The sequence below is a fragment of the Varanus komodoensis genome, unplaced genomic scaffold (assembly GCF_004798865.1).
Source record: "Varanus komodoensis strain SLA01 unplaced genomic scaffold, ASM479886v1 scaffold15, whole genome shotgun sequence".
Taxonomy (NCBI): domain Eukaryota; kingdom Metazoa; phylum Chordata; class Lepidosauria; order Squamata; family Varanidae; genus Varanus; species Varanus komodoensis.
The window spans coordinates 22,291,546-22,309,870 of NW_025335440.1; the positions used below are offsets into that span (position 1 = coordinate 22,291,546).

The window sequence follows — 18,325 nt, forward strand, 5'->3', positions numbered from 1 at the left end:
TGTGGATTAACAAGATAGGAACACTGACATGAGGGACCCCTTTTCTGTGCACCTGCATGAGAAAGTCAGCAAGCATGTGCTCATATACTTTCAGATAAGTACATCCATCACATATGCCATTTCACCACTTACATAGGCTCCAGTGTTCCCGTGTGGTGTTGCCGTCCTCTCCCCGCTTCAGGGTAGGGTAGAGAGTCAGATGTATGATGCAATGAATGCACAACATTTATTTCTGCTTTATATATAAGGCCAGGAAATATTTGGTTTCATGGGTGGTTCCATCAATAATTTTAAAAATACAGGAAAACTTATTTCCTAGATCTTCTACAGTGCAGGATGATTTCATGGATGAGGATGGGATGATTTCAGTTCTTTGGAAGTAATGCAGACATAATACTCTGCAGCAGCATTTCCACCACAAGGATAAAATTCCTCTATTAAGGAAGGTTTTACAAAGTCGTGCTTTGACATTATGCCAACTGCCTGGTCAAAAGACCTTTTCTTACACTTCCATGGGAAGAACAGCTCTCCGTCTGTGGGCATGGAGAGGAACTGGAGAGCTGCCATTATGAATAAGACACCAAGACAGTCATTTTCATCCAGTTTCCTTTCCTGTCCTAAGATGTCAGTTTTTGAGAAAATTTGTAAGCTTTTGGCTGATCAGCACAAATACGAATGTTACGTACTCAGTTTCATTCTCTACAACAGCTGCTTTTAAAATTAGATGGAATGACGAATAACTATATTAATTACTGGTGGAGAATATCTAATTTGATTCTTTAGTGTGGAATTGTTTTTAGGATCCACTTTTCTCCTGATTTGTGATGACCTTCACTACTAGGGAAAGAAGAATAAATGGCTGGTTGGTTGCTACTACCACTTTAGGAAACTACAAGCCACCCAACCTCTTTTTAAAAATGTCCTTTGCCCTAGAAGGTTGGCAGAAGAGGGACAGATCTTACCTATCAGCACACTTAGTCTTCTGTGCTGGCTGCAGGAGGGATTCCCTTCCCTAAGGAAAGCTCTGAAACTTGCAGACTGGCACAGGAGGGATAGCGCAAACTCCCCTCTTCCACCAATTCAATGTGTTTCCATACTAGCCATGGAGGAAGGTGCTTCACCTGTTCTACAGTCCACACGGTCACCAGGTTGTTGGATGGTGCACAGACCAATCCCTCCTTTTCTGCCCACCTGTTCACTCATCCACATGGAATTTCTGGTCACCTAGAGTGACCAGGTGAAGGGTGAAATGGAAGGCTGATATCGATACTGAGTTTCAGTTATTTAAAAAGCATGAATAGCCCACTTTTCTGTGGCAGAAAACATCCATAAAGGTTCTCTAGAAGCAAAGCCATTTAGAACAATCAGCGTGATGAAATAAAAAACAAAAGCAAACAGAAGGAGCAAAAAATTCCCAAAAGCAAAAGCATGGTGGAAGAAAGCAAATCCTATCCTCTAAACGCCTTCTGAAGCATGGCACTCTGGCAGACAACCAAAAGGAAAGGGGCTAGACTCAGGGAAGAGCCAGCGCTTGGATGCAATAGTGGACGATCCCACACCACAAAGGCATGAACATGCTGACCAAACATGCACACCCTGGTTTGGCTCTGGAGCAAGAGCGGGTGGCTGCTCTGAAAGACCAAACAGAGTGCTGTGTGGTGTGACAACTGCCCCTCCTCAGCATCTAATGCAGTTGCATCTTACAGTCTAACAATGTCATCTGAATCTTCTCTGCTCAGAAATCAACGTAACTACTAAAAAGTCTTAAGACTGCAGGCTAACCTGTTTCTTGTACTATGGATTTATAAGCAATAGTCAGTTTATCCCATTCATTTAAGAAGTCAGCAAGTCTGTTCTTAGGGGAAAACTTCAGCTGAATTGAATAACACACACACCTCCAAAGTCTACGCCTGATTTTTTAAAAAATGAACTTATAACTTGACACTTGGTGCCCATGGTCTACCTGATGAGGCCTCCTGTTGTACAAGATTTCAAACCACAATCCAATAAAAATTCCAAAAGTAAGTTAAAACATACTGAAAATGGAGACATTCGTATTTTTATTCTAAGGTATGTCTCAGCCGATATTTCCTTCCATATTTCTTTCTAATTCTGGTGAAAACTACTGATATACATTATTCAGGTCTGTTTATTTATTAAATACCTTTTTAATATACCACCCAATAGCCCAAAGGCTCCAGGTGTTTAACAAGATCAATGACATTAAAAAAAGCCCACAATGCGACAAAACAGTAAAATTGATAAAATCACTAAAACAACCCACAGCAAACAAGGCCGCCATCACTGTATTAAGTTAACAGCACTGGCACAGAAAAGGAATCCATAGTAAAACAATCCAACAAATCCAGTGGCCAAAAGATGTGCTTTTCATTGGTTTGGTGAGGTTCTGAGCATTGATTGAAAAGTTATTAAAGTTGTTCTACCCCACGAAAGCCTCTGAGAGCAAAGCCCTGGCAAAGTTATGTCTGGGTGCTCTGTTTTACTCTAGAGCTAGAATGCAGTACTCCAAGGTTTTCCAAGGGCTTCCATGTGCAAGGCCCATTCCCTTCGTGCCTGAAGATGACCACACATGGTGAGACTACATGTTACCACACAGATTGAAACTACACAGATTGGGAAGGGGGATTTTATTGGCACCTGCCAACTCTACTATTGTATGAATCTATGAACGCTCCCTGCCCAAGACTTGAGATTGTAACCAATACAAAGCCTCTTGAATAAGGAAGAAAGTACAAACTAGATGCAACTGCAAAGAAACATGCAGTTTGACCCTCTGAGAATTTAGGAGGGGTGGGATTCTAACATAGAGCTGGGAGGAGCAGAAAGAACAGGGCTTCACGACGCTTTTCTGAAAATGGAAAGAGAGCACAAGGGCCTTTTACAAAAGCCAGGGAAAATCAATGATTGTAAAAAGTAACCCTCTGGCAGTTTAAGACCAGAGCTAAGCCTATCTCACGCTGGGTCAAGCTCCACAAAGCCAGGGCACCGGAAACTTAATGGGTGTGGCCCATGATCACAGATGATATTGTGCAATCTAGCAAGTTGTGCTTGCTTACACTTTGCCCTCCGTGCACTCACACTTTTCTTTAGTCAGCAGAGATGACTTACATTGTCCTGGTCTATCTCACGAAACATCTCCCCTTAGTGCTAGAGCAGGGCTCCTTTTGACTGTTTAACGCATCGTACCAGCTACTGAGAAGAGCAACAAACAGGAGTGAGTCCAGGTGGGCAATACAGGGCCAGTACAATGTGGGGACCTTTGCCGGTCCCAGGCAATCCCTCCTCCCCAGTGGGATTTGAGCTTCACCAAGACTAAGAAAAAACATGGATGCCTGAGGAGTAAGTTGTAAGCAGGCAAAATTCGTGACACTGTAAGGTAACAGCGTTCCGTGCACTTCAGTGTTTAGTCATGCCGGCCACATGGCCATGGAGACTGTCTGGGGACAAACACTGGCTCCCTCGGCTAGGAAACGGAGATGAGCACCGCCCCCTAGAGTCAGGCATGACTGGACTTCAACACCAAGGGGAAACCTTTACCTTTTTACTGTGTCATCACCGATTGTGGGATATGCCAGGCCTGCTAAAGCATCAGCCTTCACTTCCAATTTGTGAATCTTGAGCCAACATGAGATATACCCTTAACCCTGACCTCAAACCGTAAGATTTTTGGCAATAGTGGTTTTTCATCTCAATTGTGTTAAAAACGTATTTTCTCCTGCATTGGCCATATCACTCTGTTCTTATGTGATTGAGCTGGGTGACCCAAATATGTAGCATTTTGGAAGGAATGGAGACTCTTGGCAGTAATCAGTCTTTAAGTCTGAAAGCTGCAGGCAGAAATCCCCAAAGAAGCCTTTAAGCTGTGATCCCAACATACTTACAGGCTGATCCTTGGAATTATTGGTCCAGTAAATAAAAGTACAGCACAAGGATGGCTTGCCAGCATATCGCTGTGGCATGTGTGCTTGCGTTGCAGACCAACCTGGGATGCTGGCCCAGAACAACACCTGTCAATGCCAACATGAGATGCAGGTGCACAGAACCATTGTGTGGCATAATGGAAGGTGGGCAGGAGATACAGCCTGACTTGTTTACAAGAAGACTGAGCAAACAACCAAGGTCTTTTCTTCATCTGCTAGAAAAGAGGTGGTGAACCTCTTTCACTCCAAGGGCCAGATTCAATTTCACAGGAGCCATCCAATGACGGATGGGCTAAAGGCAAAGGGGACGAGGCAAAGGTTAACATGGTGGGGCCAAAAACACAAAGCACATTCACTTATTTTAGCTGAATGTGCCTACTGCCAGTTACTCACCCTTCAGAGGGGCATTTCAATATCTAGAATAGGAAAGAAAACTGTACAGAAGCTGGGAAACCACCAAGCCACTGGCAGTTGGGGAAAGGGGGGACTCACAGGGAACACCAGAGGGCCTGAATCAGATGGCAATATGTTATAAGATGACTGCAGTCACTAAGCAATAATTTTGCAGACCTATCTTTATAACAACAGCTTGCAAAGGGGGATTGGATAAGGTCCCACTCTGCTTCCTGTTAACAGGCTCTTGCTTCACTGAAAAAATACATTTGATTCATAGAATGCTGTTCAACAATTAGTTTACAACTGAAAATCCAGATACACTTTTTCCATACGAAAAATTCTTGCTAAAATTTAGGGGGGGGGTGGAGGGGGTGATGGTAGGACCCACATGCTGATCACCCTGCTCTGTGTCTTGCATGATTTCAGTTCCATAGTTCTACTCTCTGTGAGACCAAGTGTGTGTATCGTGTACGCACTACTATGGGGAAATGAAATGAGACAAAATTGTAGATCAACACCATCATTATTACTACATGACATTTATGCCCCACCTTTCTCCTGCTTCCATGAAACCCAAGATACCCTAAAAGGCTCCCCACCTCTCCATTCCATCCTCACAACAGCAGCCCTGGGAGGTCAGTCAGGCTGAAATTGTGAGGCTGAAGTCACACATGGAGTTCCACAGCTGAGTGGAATTAGTACCCGGATCTTCCTATCCCCAGTCCAGCAATATCACCACTAAACTACACTGCACTGATTATTAAACACTTTTAAAGTATTTCCTAAAAAGAGATCAGGATAGGGTATAAACAGTGGAGAAGGAGGAGGTTTTCAATTGGTTTGCATTGTGATGCAAATATAGCCAATTTGCACTTGCTGAATCAAAAATGTCAACCAGAATGGAGTTGTTCTTTGATAGTCACAGTTCTCTGGAAGTTGCAAAGCAATTCTGCAGAGGGAAAAAGTGTATAAAATGGATATAAAAGGGAAACGTATGTACAACGATTTCTATATTCATAAAAGAAACATACAAAGAAGAGCAATGTACAAGCATAATTTGTTTGCAAAAATTCTGCATGAAGCAGAAATGAGGGCCATAGGTCAACGGTACAGCACATCCTTTACAACCAAGGAGTTCCAGGTTCAACCCAGCATCACAGGTAGGGCTGGACAAGAGTCCTGTCAGAAACTGCCAATGCATGGAGATATTACTAGACAGGGCAATAGGCTGATGCTGTAAAGATTGCCTCCTATGCCTATGCAAACATATTTCTGTCTATGTATCTATTTGGAGTCTCCAGACCCGGCTGAAATAGTGTTAGAACTGAACCAGCAACATTCTGCCCCAAGCCCTTCCATGGGAGAGACAGCATGTGTCTACAGGCAACTTGGGGGCTGCCATTTGAGAAAGTAGTGTGCCATTATCTGTGATGTGCTTTCTCAAGGACTACAAGCTCCAGAGTTCCTTAGTTTGTGCAGGTACGCCCTTAGCCACTTCGGAGCTGTGAGGGACAGGGAGAATTCAGTATGTAGGTGGGTGGAAGACCTTCTTCTTTTGAGTCCCTGCAAGACAGCTGTCAGTTGTCGCACACAATGTCTGCTCTCAAAAAGTCTTAGCAGAATTTATTTATTTATTGCACTGATAGCTAGTCTTTTTTTTTTTTAAGAACTCAATGCGGCTTACATCATTCCCCTGCTGTTCTCCATCTTATCCCCACAACCCTGTGAGGTAGGTTAGGTTGCCAGTCTGTGTGGCCCTAAGTCACCAAGTTTGCTCCATGTCTGAGTGAGGACTGGAACCCAGATCACCTGAGCCGTGGTCCCATGGTCTTAACCACTGCACCACAGTGGAACAGATGAGATACTGGAATACAATTTCCCAGAGCTTTGGATTAAGAAGTCGGAGCTCTGTGCTTCATTTTAAACAGTATGCAAAGCAAGCATCGGAACAGACAGTGAAGACATGTTTGCCTATCACGACTCACAAGAGAATAATGTGATGTTTTAATATGAAGATTCCCAAAGGCAATTTGAGACAATTACTATACCATCTAAATTTGCTTCTCCACTTTCCCTTCTCTTTTTCCCCCTTTCCCTCTTTTTCAGCCTTTGTTCATGTCTTCCATGGCAGATGGCCCATTACAACGCCTACATCACACTTTGAGAACAGCGACTGCAGGGCAATCTTGCAGTAGAGGCTGCCAAACAGAAAGCATAATCATTTTTTTTCCCTGAGAGTAGCTACCACTTGTTTTCCTCTTTTTTTCCATATGCAAACTTATTGGGGGGAAAAATGCCAACATCTGCTCCTCTACCTGAGGAAATGCTATATATAAGTCTTTTAGCATAAGAAGAAAAAATGTATTGTCATGAAAATGCCTCTTTTTGAGAATCCTTCAGCAAATTAGACATGCGTTAATTCTGGTACAAGCTGGGACAAAGCCCTTAACAAGAAAAACAATTTCTGAAGATTTTAGCCTTGTTCAGGCTTAGAACTTGGGGTTTCATCAGAGGAGATGCAGGGGGAGCACGATGCCCCAGCCTGGTTGATGACCACACTGCCAGAGGCCCAAAAAATCTGGTGGATCCAGGCATCCCTGCTCTAGGAGCAGAAGTCTCAGAGAAGTTTCTCAGTTCCTGGATGGCATTCAACCTCCCCCCACCCCGCCTTCAGAGTCCCAGGTCCTCAGCAGCAGATGAATGGTGAGCCTAGTAAGAGTGTCAGGACCGCTGATGAGGTGCCCAGCTATCTGCGCATGAGTCTACTTGATACAAGGAGGAAACATGCCTAAGCAACAGCCCAGATCAGCCCGGAAAAGGCAGAGCCTTATATTAGCGCTCAGTCAGAGTGAATCGCCACTGAAGCAACAGCTCCCTTAGAGCACCATGCTGGCTGGAAATGAGAACTGTAGTCAAACACATCTGGAGGGCACTGCAGTGGGGAAGGCTGGCTTCAAGTGAAGGCAGGAGCTGCCAACCTACGCACTCCCCTGCCCATTCCTTCTCTAGCATGCCTGCAAAGAGAATGGTTACTTCCATGGAGCCCAGACTGGAACACACTGTAGCAACAAGCCAATGTCAAACCACGTTTCATGATCCTGGATTGTTTTACCAAACCAAAGTTACTATCAACCATGGTCCCAAGTATGGACCTTAACAAGTAACCACAGGTAGTTGAAAATGGACACAGTTGCTAATTGACTTCTTACAACAATGCAAGAGGAAAGGTTAGGGGACACACACAAACCCAATGTTGTTCTATACCAGGCCAATCTGTACATCATCTCCAGGATGTGATGTCTCAACAAATATTGAATAGTAGAATAATCATGAAGAGCACAAACAAGTCAGTATGTGCTGGAATCTCCACAAATAACTCAACTGTTGCAAAAAGCAAATACAAACCACATTTGAAAATACTCTACATGATGGAGTGAACCAAGTTCATCCTATTCCTAAAAAAATCTTATCTGTAATCATGAGAAACCTTCTCAGATAGCTACTGATGCCACGAGCCCATCTTTATACCAGCATTCCCCAACCCGGTACCTTCCAGATGTACTTGACGTTTTTTATATAACTTACTTGCAAACATAACAAGAGCAAGCACAAAAAAGGGGAGAACAACCAGCCACAAAAAGTGGAAAGAAATGACATGGCGTGAAAGCACATCCATTCAAAATCATCATTCACAATGCCATTAATAAACCGAAAAGAAAAAAGATCTGGCACTTCTATTTCAATCTGTATATTAACACAAACAGTCCAGGATATCTCAATAAGCACCAGAACAAACTGAGCAACAGCAGGAAGTATTCAGCTGTGGCAAGAGCAGTAAGATCTTGGGAAAAGTGGTGGGGATTCAACCTTCCAGGCTTGAAATATGAGTTTCTTTGGCAATGCACGGCTCCTGAAATTCACTTTTGCTGTCCCTCTTTACAGAAGTCATTGGCATTGCCTCCCAATGGCCATGCTGGCCAGAGATGATGGGAGGGCATGAGGTCCAAAGTGCAGAAAGTGGAGACATTTGCCAGCAGAAAAACTATTAGTATTATAATTAGAATCCGACAAAAATGGGAATCTTTTTCTAATGCATGGAAGATGAAGAGTATACATCTTCCAGCTAAGCTTAGCATTAGCATTATTTAATTAGCAATAACAAACATACCATTCTGCTTGAAAATGCATTTATTACCCAAAGCACCAATTATGCAGTTTCAATGTATCCTGAAGAAGGGTGTTGGAGGGTGGGAGAAGTGTATTTATATGTTTAACTCCAGACTAACACCACAATTTGCATAGAAAAATCCACAGATGTTGCGTACAGCACTGATGGCATTCTTTAATGTGGGTGTTGGACCGTGCCCTGCAATTCTGATTATACCATGAGAACAAGGGGCAATTTAAGATAATTATGATTCTGATGAAATTAACACACACACACATGCATGTGAGCCTTCAGATCAATAGAAAAGGATATTTTACATGTTGATACTACAATATTTTCAAACTCCATTTATTTAGCAGTCCCTCTAAATACATGCTGGCTGAAACCCAAACTGCTAGTGTTAACCCCATGGAAGATTTTGATTTTTTATCTTTTGAACAGCTGTCCCCTGGGTAATTTTAGATTATGAGCTCAATGGTTTTATGATGATGGTGGACAACTGTTTAGATGGTAATAGGGATTTTTGCACTTAATTCAAGCGTGTTGAGTCAGCCCTGTTGCATCTCCCTGCCCCACCCCCAGCTCATCCAGCTGAGTGGCGTACCGGGCCTCTGCCCCAGAAACCTGCCCTGTGCACACCATGGTACATGGGCCCCGTTGAGAAGGACTTCCATGAGAGTCATCCATTTTTATGGAACAGTCTGTCTCGAAGCAGCCATCAATTTCAAAAGCAGGTTTGGATCACAGCTAGTGGGGATCACAGTTCAAAGGAACAAAAATCTGGGTTCCTGGAAAAGATTGTCACAGTTCTTTGCACCTTGGCCAATGTGTCCAAAATATTCCAGAATATTCCACTTTTTAGGAAGAAGCCATTGCTGACCCAACACCACAGGGCTACCAAGCTTGCTGTGCCTGAAGACACACAGACATAATGATATGGTGTCCCCATGTCCTACATTGCTGAGGACTGCCCTTTATTCAAAAGTCCTCCATCTAAGGACTCTCAGGGTGGGCAACTTATGACCCTATGGGGGCATACAGCTCCCATACAGCTCCCATTATCTCTAGCCAATCGTCTCCCTTTCTTTGTATTTCAACCTGTTCCTTTCTATTTGAACAAATTCAGAAACGCAAAAGGTCACGTTGCATTAACTGCCACTAGAAACATATCACACAAATGTCACCATAAGGAGAAGGAAAGCTTGCACAACCGTGATAAACTTTGCTTCTGATGCAATGAATCATCCATTCAACCTTTGGGTAAGAAAAGCTGCAAGGAAGAAAAAGAGGGTTTTCTCTTGTCTCTCACAGAAAGGATGACCTTATAGAGAATTGTGTACATGAAAGCCAGAGGAATCAGATAGGAATGACATTGACAGAGAACAAATGCTGTATAGCACGAAACAATACAATTGTGCTAACTTTTCATGGCATGGTTCTCTGCTAAACCAACCGTCCTCCTGTGAGCCATGTTTGAATTCGTTCAGGATTTTGAGGTAGGGAGGTGACTATTAAGGATTGGTTGGTTGGTTTTAGCAGTGGTATCTAAGTCACATTACACCATATTTTTGATAGTTTCACCTCTAATTCTACTCAGTTCATGCTTAACACTTACTTTGGTCAGCAGTGAGATCACTTTAATTTCTGAAGTCTAGGTTATGTGAGAAATGAATTGGAAATAGGGACTAACCGATTAAAGAATCAGTGCAGCACAGGGGTTAGAGTGTTGGGCTGGGACTGGGGAGATATGGACTCTAGTCCCCTCCTAGCTATCAAGGGGGACTTTGGTCAGTCACTGACTCTCAGTAAAACCTACCTCACAAGGTCATTGTAAGAAGAAAATGGGATGGAGGAGGATTTTGAAAATTTTCTTGTGTTCCTTACAGGAACAAAGGGAGGGATATAGATACAAAACAATAAATGGATGAAACAAAATACAGGCAATGGCATTAAGTGAAGATACATAGATGGGAGAAGCTATTTATTTCCAGTCCCTGTCATGTTGCATGTTTTAAGTATTTCTGCAAATGGTTTTGAATAAATACTTAAAATGCTCTCAAAATACACACTGAAATGTGTATTTCCTTTCAACATGTATATTTAAATATTTGCTTTGATAGGTAGAAACTGTCCAGAACTGTCTTGCAACATGGAAGGAAGTGTGAAATCTTGTGGATAGTTATATTCTGACCTGCACATCAGTCCAAGAGGTGTGAATCAGAACATTTCACAGAGGAATATGCAGAGATAAAATCTGTTAAGGGTCCCTGTGATAAAGGATTGTCATAACTTGGGAGAGGGTAGCCCAGATGGAAAAAAGAAGACACTGAGCTTTGGCATAACACTGTCCTTCAGTGTCTATTTCTGTAAAGCTGCAAACATATTTGGCCAGGATGTTGGCTTCCTTAGTCCACTTGATATGTACACATCTCCACTGGAATGACCACAGCCTAGGGAACTTATCACTGTAACCAGAAACAGAGCTGAAAACCAAAAGACCTCGATCTAGACTTAATTAGACTAGATCAATTTTTCCCTGGGATCCTGGGGCCACAAAACAGGGAGCCTTTTGGTGTATGCCAGAATGTACCAGTTTTGGGCCATGAGTTTTTGTCACCTCTGAGACATAGCTTGGCTTACAGTGTCTTGTTAGGGCTCAGATTTTGAGCAGGTATCCAGTTGGGTCAAGTTTCTCAGGAAGAAGGACAGAAAGGGGTCGGCATCACAGAAAGCTTGAAGTGGTGCTGGAGCTGGAGGCAAGACAGGACTGTCTGTATGATGCTTCAACAAAGAGCAGGAGCAAAACTTAAATATGAATGACTAGACCTGAGGCTTGTTAACTCCTTCTCTACCAGTACTGAGGCTCTGGCCTTTAAGGGACCTAGTCTAGCAACTTCAGGTCACAATTTTATTTATTTTTTAATAAAAGGCATGGAGTGATCATGGCATGCTTGTACCTTCATAGGGAGAGTCCTCAGATTCTGAGAATGGTCATATAAACTCTTCTGGATACAGAGAAGCTGCCTCCTGGGGCACCTCTTTAGAACTGGGAGAAGACTTGCATTGCCTTTTCCTGGCTGAATCTTCACCTACTGACTCCGGAGCCTCTTCTGAGGATGAAAGGTGACACTTCTCTGAGGATGCTGGCTTAGGTATTGTTCCATAACATACAGCAGGTCTACTCCATGTGTGACAAAATGTTTGGATGCTGGAGAGCTCCCTGGATTATGAAGACCCCCCACCTTTGTACTATAAAGGCAAGCAAGATCTCAAGCTCCTCTAGAGCATTGCTTGAACAATCTGGCCCTTCAGAATGTCTTCTGGCAACTCTTCAGGCAACAGCTTGAAAAGGAGCTGGTGAGGAAATAATACTGCTGAGTCTGAAAAGAGATCAGGGGATGGATGGGTGGGGAATAACCAAAGCAGATGGTGCTCCTCTCTGATAATTTCTGGAACTTTTAGTAGGGAGAGGTCACAAAAAACTAAGTCTTGTCTTAGACAGAAAGGAAACAGGAAGGAAGAGGCCAGTGGTACTGAAGCCAGCATTGCACACGCATTAGGGCTCTGGGGCTTAGAGTTGGGAACTGAGGGTCTGAGGTCACGTCCCGACACAAAGCTGACAGGGCAGGCATGGGCCAGGCACTATATCTCACTCTCTTAACCCATCTTAAAATATTGATCTGAAGATAAAATGGCAGACCATGTGTATCACCCTTGAGCTCACAGGAATGGGCAAAAAGAAATAATGTATGCCGTTTATATGACAAGAGGAGAGTGGTAAGGAGGATCCAGTTCCAGTGATCATCCTAGACAACAGAGGAAGGATTTCAGTTCCGTGGGAGAGCATGTGGGAAGGGCTGCTATGCAGCATAGTAACTGGAGGCAGAGGGTAGGGTCAGATATGCATGGTGGCTCTAGACACCCAGCTCATATCCTGCTGCGTCCTGTGAACCATACATGACAATGTCTTGGATAAATACATGCACATTTCCATTGCAATGACTACAACCCAGGAATTCTAACATTGCTTTTGAAACCAGAACTGAAAGCAAAGGAGAAATTATGTTGGATCTAGATTTGGTTATACTTACAGTAGACCTGCTGAACCAATGGGGTTGAATTAAACATAACTAAGTTAGGCAAATCCCATTGATTTCAATGCATCTGCTCCAGGTGTGGCAACTTCTAGGGGTTGGGGGGCATCTGATTCCCCTTACTGCCAGATTTGCATAAAAATGAGGAGAGCATGCCTTATTTCCAAGCTGGAACATGCCTCTTGGAAGACTGCTAAGAGCATGCCTTGCCTGCAAGCATCCCTTACAAACCTCCTGCAATTTTTGCTACTGCCACTGCTGTGGCAGCAAATTCAGCAGCAGCTGAAAAATGCAGCGGCGGAGAGCAGCCATTGCAGTTGCATCTAGGATAATTGTGCGTAAATCGAAATTCATCCTCTTGGGTTATTAAAGAATTGAGTGCTAGAATCCCTAGATGGTCAAATGCAGCTCTTACCAAGATCTGCCAGAAGATCTCAGCTTGCCTTGTGACCACCATTATATATAAAACTGTATATAGTTTATGTTCTATCAAGTCTCTTCCAACTTAAGCGGATGCTATGAACGGATGCCCTTCATAATGTCCTGTCCTTGATAGCTCTACTTAGCTCTTGTAAACTCAAGGTCCATCTCATATTAGGTCTTCCTCTTCTGCCTTTGACTTTCCCATTCCCTACTTGTTTTCTCCAGTAAGTCTTTCCTTCTCCTGATGTGCCCAAGCTTAACTAAAGAATTGGCAAATTAGTCAGCTTTCTGGGTTCCTACTGGGCTCAGAAGTAATTTTATATCTACTACAGTTCCTCAGGAGGAAGGAAAATTATGGGATGCCACACAACAGGGTGAAGGTTCCAGTGTTGGAAGCTGAGATGATCAACTTAAACACCAAGACCTAACAGCCTGCAAAGAAGCCAGCATGACTCATAGAAGAGGAAGCTGCTAATACGGCTGATTACATATGGCTAGAGAAAAGCACCATATCATTTGTCCATCTCAATTTGATCTAGGTCAGTGGTGGCGAACCTATAGCACAAGTGACACAACGGGTATGCAGAGCGCTCTGTGTAGTCACACAAGACAAGTCACCCAGCATCGCCCCAGCAGCTGAGCATGGGATAACAGCACACGCATGCTCAGAAAGGAGGAGCAGCGCCAGGCGAGGAAGTCACAAGCCACAACTCATTAGCAGGGACTAGTCCGTGCTGTCGCATGGCTGGTCAGTGTGCTGCCAAGGATAGATATATAGATGGATGGATGGATGGATGAATAGATATATGGATGTATTTGCTTGGACTGGTTATGAGTTGCTTTTTCTAAACTGAAACATTTCATGTTTGCTGTAGGGCTGGCATTATTAATAAATAAGTGGGTTTTACTAGCAGTTTAGGCCATCGGTCTCTAAAACGATCACCATCACGGTTAGAAAAATGTTATGGCTAGAAAAATGAGGTGTCCTGGCATGATATTGATGGTTGGAATGCGTTTAGAATGGGCAGATATGTACATTAAAACCTACACAAGGAATTCCAATGAAATTTTACCCCTATATTAGGGTTAGGGGAGTGCACCAGGGTAGGGTTAGGGTTAGAGAACCATGGTGTCCTGGCATGATTCTCAGGGTTGGAACATATTTAAAATGGGCAGAAATGACGAGCTGCGCTGAAAAAGCTACTCAAGGAAGGCATTTTCAGAATCGCCTTCATTTCAATGGAACATTATCACTATGTTAGGGTTAGGGGAGTGCACCAGGGTAGGGTTAGGGTTAGAAAACCATGGTGTCCTGGCATGATTCTCAGGGTTGGAAAGTGTTTAGAATGGGCAGAAGTGACGAGCTGCACTGAAAAAGCTACTCAAGGAAGGCTTTTTCAGAATCGCCCTCATTTCAATGGAACTTTACCCCTATGTTTGGGTTAGGGGAGTGCACCAGGGTAGGGTTAGGGTTAGAAAAACATGGTGTCCTGGCATGATTCTGATGGTTGGAACGTGTTTAGAATGGGCAGAAATGATGAGCTGCGCTGAAAAAGCTACTCAAGGAAGGCTTTTCCAGAATCACATTATTTTCAATGAAATTTTACCCCTATATTAGAGTTAGGGGAGTGCACCAGGGTAGGGTTAGGGTTAGAAAAACATGGTGTCCTGGCATGATTCTGATGGCTGGAACGTGTTTAGAAAGGGCAGAAATGATGAGCTGCGCTGAAAAAGCTACTCAAGGAAGGCATTTTCATAATCGCCCTCATTTCAATGGAACTTTACCCCTATGTTTGGGTTAGGGTAGAGCATCAGGGTAGGGTTAGGGTTAGAAAACCATGGTGTCCTGGCATGATTCTGATGGTTGGAACATGTTTAGAATGGGCAGAAATGATGAGCTGCGCTGAAAAAGCTACTCAGGGAAGGCTTTTTCAGAATCACATTATTTTCAATGAAATTTTACCCCTATATTAGGGTTAGGGGTCCCGGCATGAGTTTGATTGTTGGAATATGTTTAGAACGGGCAGAAATGTTGAGTTGGCACCATGGGCATGCAGAGCCCTCTATGTCGGCACACCAGCTATGTCGCCCAGCTTTGCCCAGCAGCCTAGCACCGGAGCGGAGTGCACTTTGGGGACTTGTGCATGTTCCAAAAGGTGTGATCTGGTTGTGAGTTGTTTTTTCTAAACTAAAACCTCTATTTTCTGGTTTGTTGTAGTGTTGGCAGTTTGCGATAAATAAGTGTGTTTTGATTTGCAGGTAGGGCACTCGTTCTTAAAACGTTTCGCCATCACTACATTTTCTTTTTGAGTCTTTGCCTTATGGGACATACTGGCCTAGTAAATTTAGTAGTGCTAACATTCACCTATGGTGTTCATTTGTTCAAATGTCCTCATGTTTCAGTGGCTGACTTTTGCTGTATAAACACACCCAGCATTGTCTGAGTTCAACCTCATCAATGCTTAACATCTTGGTTTATACAGAAATGACTCTGTGCTACTGTTTAAGGAAAGGAGGCTTTGGTTCCAGCTCACAAGATTTAAGCTCCGAAACATGCCTTTGACAGATTCAAACCATTGATCCATCCAGCTCAGCATTATTTTTATACAAGCCTGCCCTGAGAGGTGGGAGGAAACCAGCCTACACTGATTAGGAGAGACATTCTGGAACATGTCCTACTCACACTTGAGATGCCAACAAGTGAGCACAAAATCTTTTGCATGCAAAGTATATTCCCCCCGTCTGCAATAGCTCATGTGTGCATGCTGCTATTTTGTTTACTCTCTTACAGTTATACATTAAAAGTTTTATCAGTGATGGCATCTTTTCTAAAGTAGAAACTTAAACAAATCAGCTTGTGTGTTCAGACGCATTTTTTCCCATATGGTATTTCCAAAACAGAATGTCGGGAATATGGTGTGAAATTCAGTAGCTAAGGAAATTAGGTCAGATTAGCACTGGCCTGGCCCTGTTGGCTCTTCTCTGGCCTGTTCTGAAGTCCAGCCAGATAAGTATTTTGGCTTCCTAGATAATGAGGAACATTTCATTATAGTTAAGTTGGCATAAATGGTTCTGCTGAAGATCTCTCTTCCTTCCTAGAGGAAAGCCCAGTCACAAATTCTCCTGAGACATGTACTCACAAGCACATTCCCACATTGTCCTAGACCTGGTTGATGAACTCCCCAATGTATATTTACATAATTACTTGTTGAACCTCAGATGTTCACAAAAGGAGGAGGAGGAGGGGGAGGGAGGGAGGAAGGTGGGGGAGAGAGAGAGAGAGAGATCTTGAGACAGGGTTTTATATGCATATAAATGTTAATGATGGCATGACAGAGAGGCTATGAGGGAGTTGGGAGGTTAAGAGGGTTTTCCCCCACCCCCTGCAAACCCCCAGTGACCTGCAAGTGGCCAGGTGGCAAGCAAATCAATGACCTAGCAGACAGCCACCATCTCCGTCTATGTTCAACTAATCTGAGCCAAGGGATTCTCCGACCTTACTGAATACCCTGGGGGCATAAAATAGAGACTACACAGTCAACCCCTATTGCTTGCCTTACAGCCTAAAACCCAAAACTTTCATAAAACCAAAGCACGACATCCTGAACTGAGACTTAGGCTTCATCTGAAACAAAGTGTGGGTAAGCTTGAAATAGTGAAATTTATTTAGAATAAGGAATTGGTGGAGGAAGAGATAAAGATGTGGACAAATAGCACTAAAATATAACACCAGAAACCCCCATTGGAGCCGACTACAACTTTTTGAAAGACAAAGAAACCTGCAGGACACATTGCAGGCTGCCCAGCCAGAGCAAGACTCTTCCCACAGGGCGGGGTCTTGGTCAGAACACCAAGCTCATGGGCACTTCAAGCAAGCCACAGGTGAAGAATGAAGTGCAAAATGCCTTTGCAAATGAGGTCAGAATGAAGAACAAAGCGCAGTGGTAACCGTCATACAGCCCCCCAGGCCCTTGAGGAGCGGTGACATGAGCCTCCATTGCCCATCACTGTTGGCTGGATAACTTGCTTGGCTTCCAGGGTGGGGAGAGATTGCAACCCAACTTACTGGAACCCAACTTAAATAAGTCTGCCTAATTTTAACACACAATCTTCTCTGACCTTGAGACTGGCAGAAAAACCATGATAAGGCACACAGGTGGTTGTGATGCGCACATACCAACTCTCTCCTCTCAAAATAGCATTTGTTAGCAGAAGCATCTCAAGAGAAGCATAGAATTCCGAGCATGGTTTCATTAAAAATAATCAGTTACATTCACATGCAATTGCATTTCACTTTCTGTGCATTCAGAGTTTTTTAAATCAAAAGTTCATTCCACATTGTTTCTGCTTCAGTGACTTAATGCCTCTTTTTAAAGTCTGCACAAAGATCCATGTGCATTTCCATGCAAAAGAAGAATGGTATGCATTTTCATATATAAACATTGCTTTTCACTTTCCCCTAATGTACACATTTTGCTATACAATTTTCCCTAATATATGTGTTTTTCTATGCAGGTTTTCATCAGATGAAATGCACTGGAGAATTTGAAGAAGCACAAAAATGGAAAGGTATTTACATATTAGTTCAGGAAGTGCAAATTAAACTGCTTCATATTGACAGGCAAGCCAAACAAGTTTGCCATGTCCCTATATTTTTGTAAAGCACACTGCTTTTAGCTCTAATACATCATTGATTGACTGATTGATTGATTGATGGGACTTCTATGCCGCCCCATTCGCTGAAGCCTCAGGGTGGCTCACAACCATAAATCATCATCATCATTGTTATTATTTTCATTTCTATACCTCTCCATAGCCGAAGCTCTATTTTAAGTCTCTCTTGCACTGAATATAAAATAATGCCATATGCTAAATCTCACCATTGTTCTTTACAGCTGCCTTTGTAGCCTACTTTATGCTCTAACATGGTATTTTCCAAGAGTGCTGTTTTCTACTGCTTGCAGCAACAAAAATATAAACCTTTCCTGATTGACTCATCAGTTCAAAATTCAGGTTTTCTTGATTCTCCCCAGAGTGCAGGGCATGGAATAACTGGTTCAAGTTCCCGGAAGCCAGGCTCCGGCTGAACATCAGGAAGAACTTCCTGAGTGTTAGAGCAGTACAACCATGGAAAGGAATTATGTGTGGAGGTGGTGGGCTCTCCCACACTAGAGGCATTCAAGATGCATCTGGACAGCCACCTGAGTGGGATGGTTTAACTTGGAGTCCTACACTGAGCCAATGCACCCATGGCCTTCCTGGCCCCTTCCAAATCTACTCCTCTGTGATCCCTTGAAAAGCTT

The 18,325-nt window shown here is 43.3% G+C and overlaps 1 protein-coding gene across 1 annotated transcript in view; it reads right to left on the minus strand.

Annotated features, from left to right (window-relative positions):
- Positions 1-18,325, minus strand: part of GPR158 (G protein-coupled receptor 158) — a 137,373-nt gene that overhangs the window by 7,646 nt on the left and 111,402 nt on the right. The window lies entirely within an intron of this gene.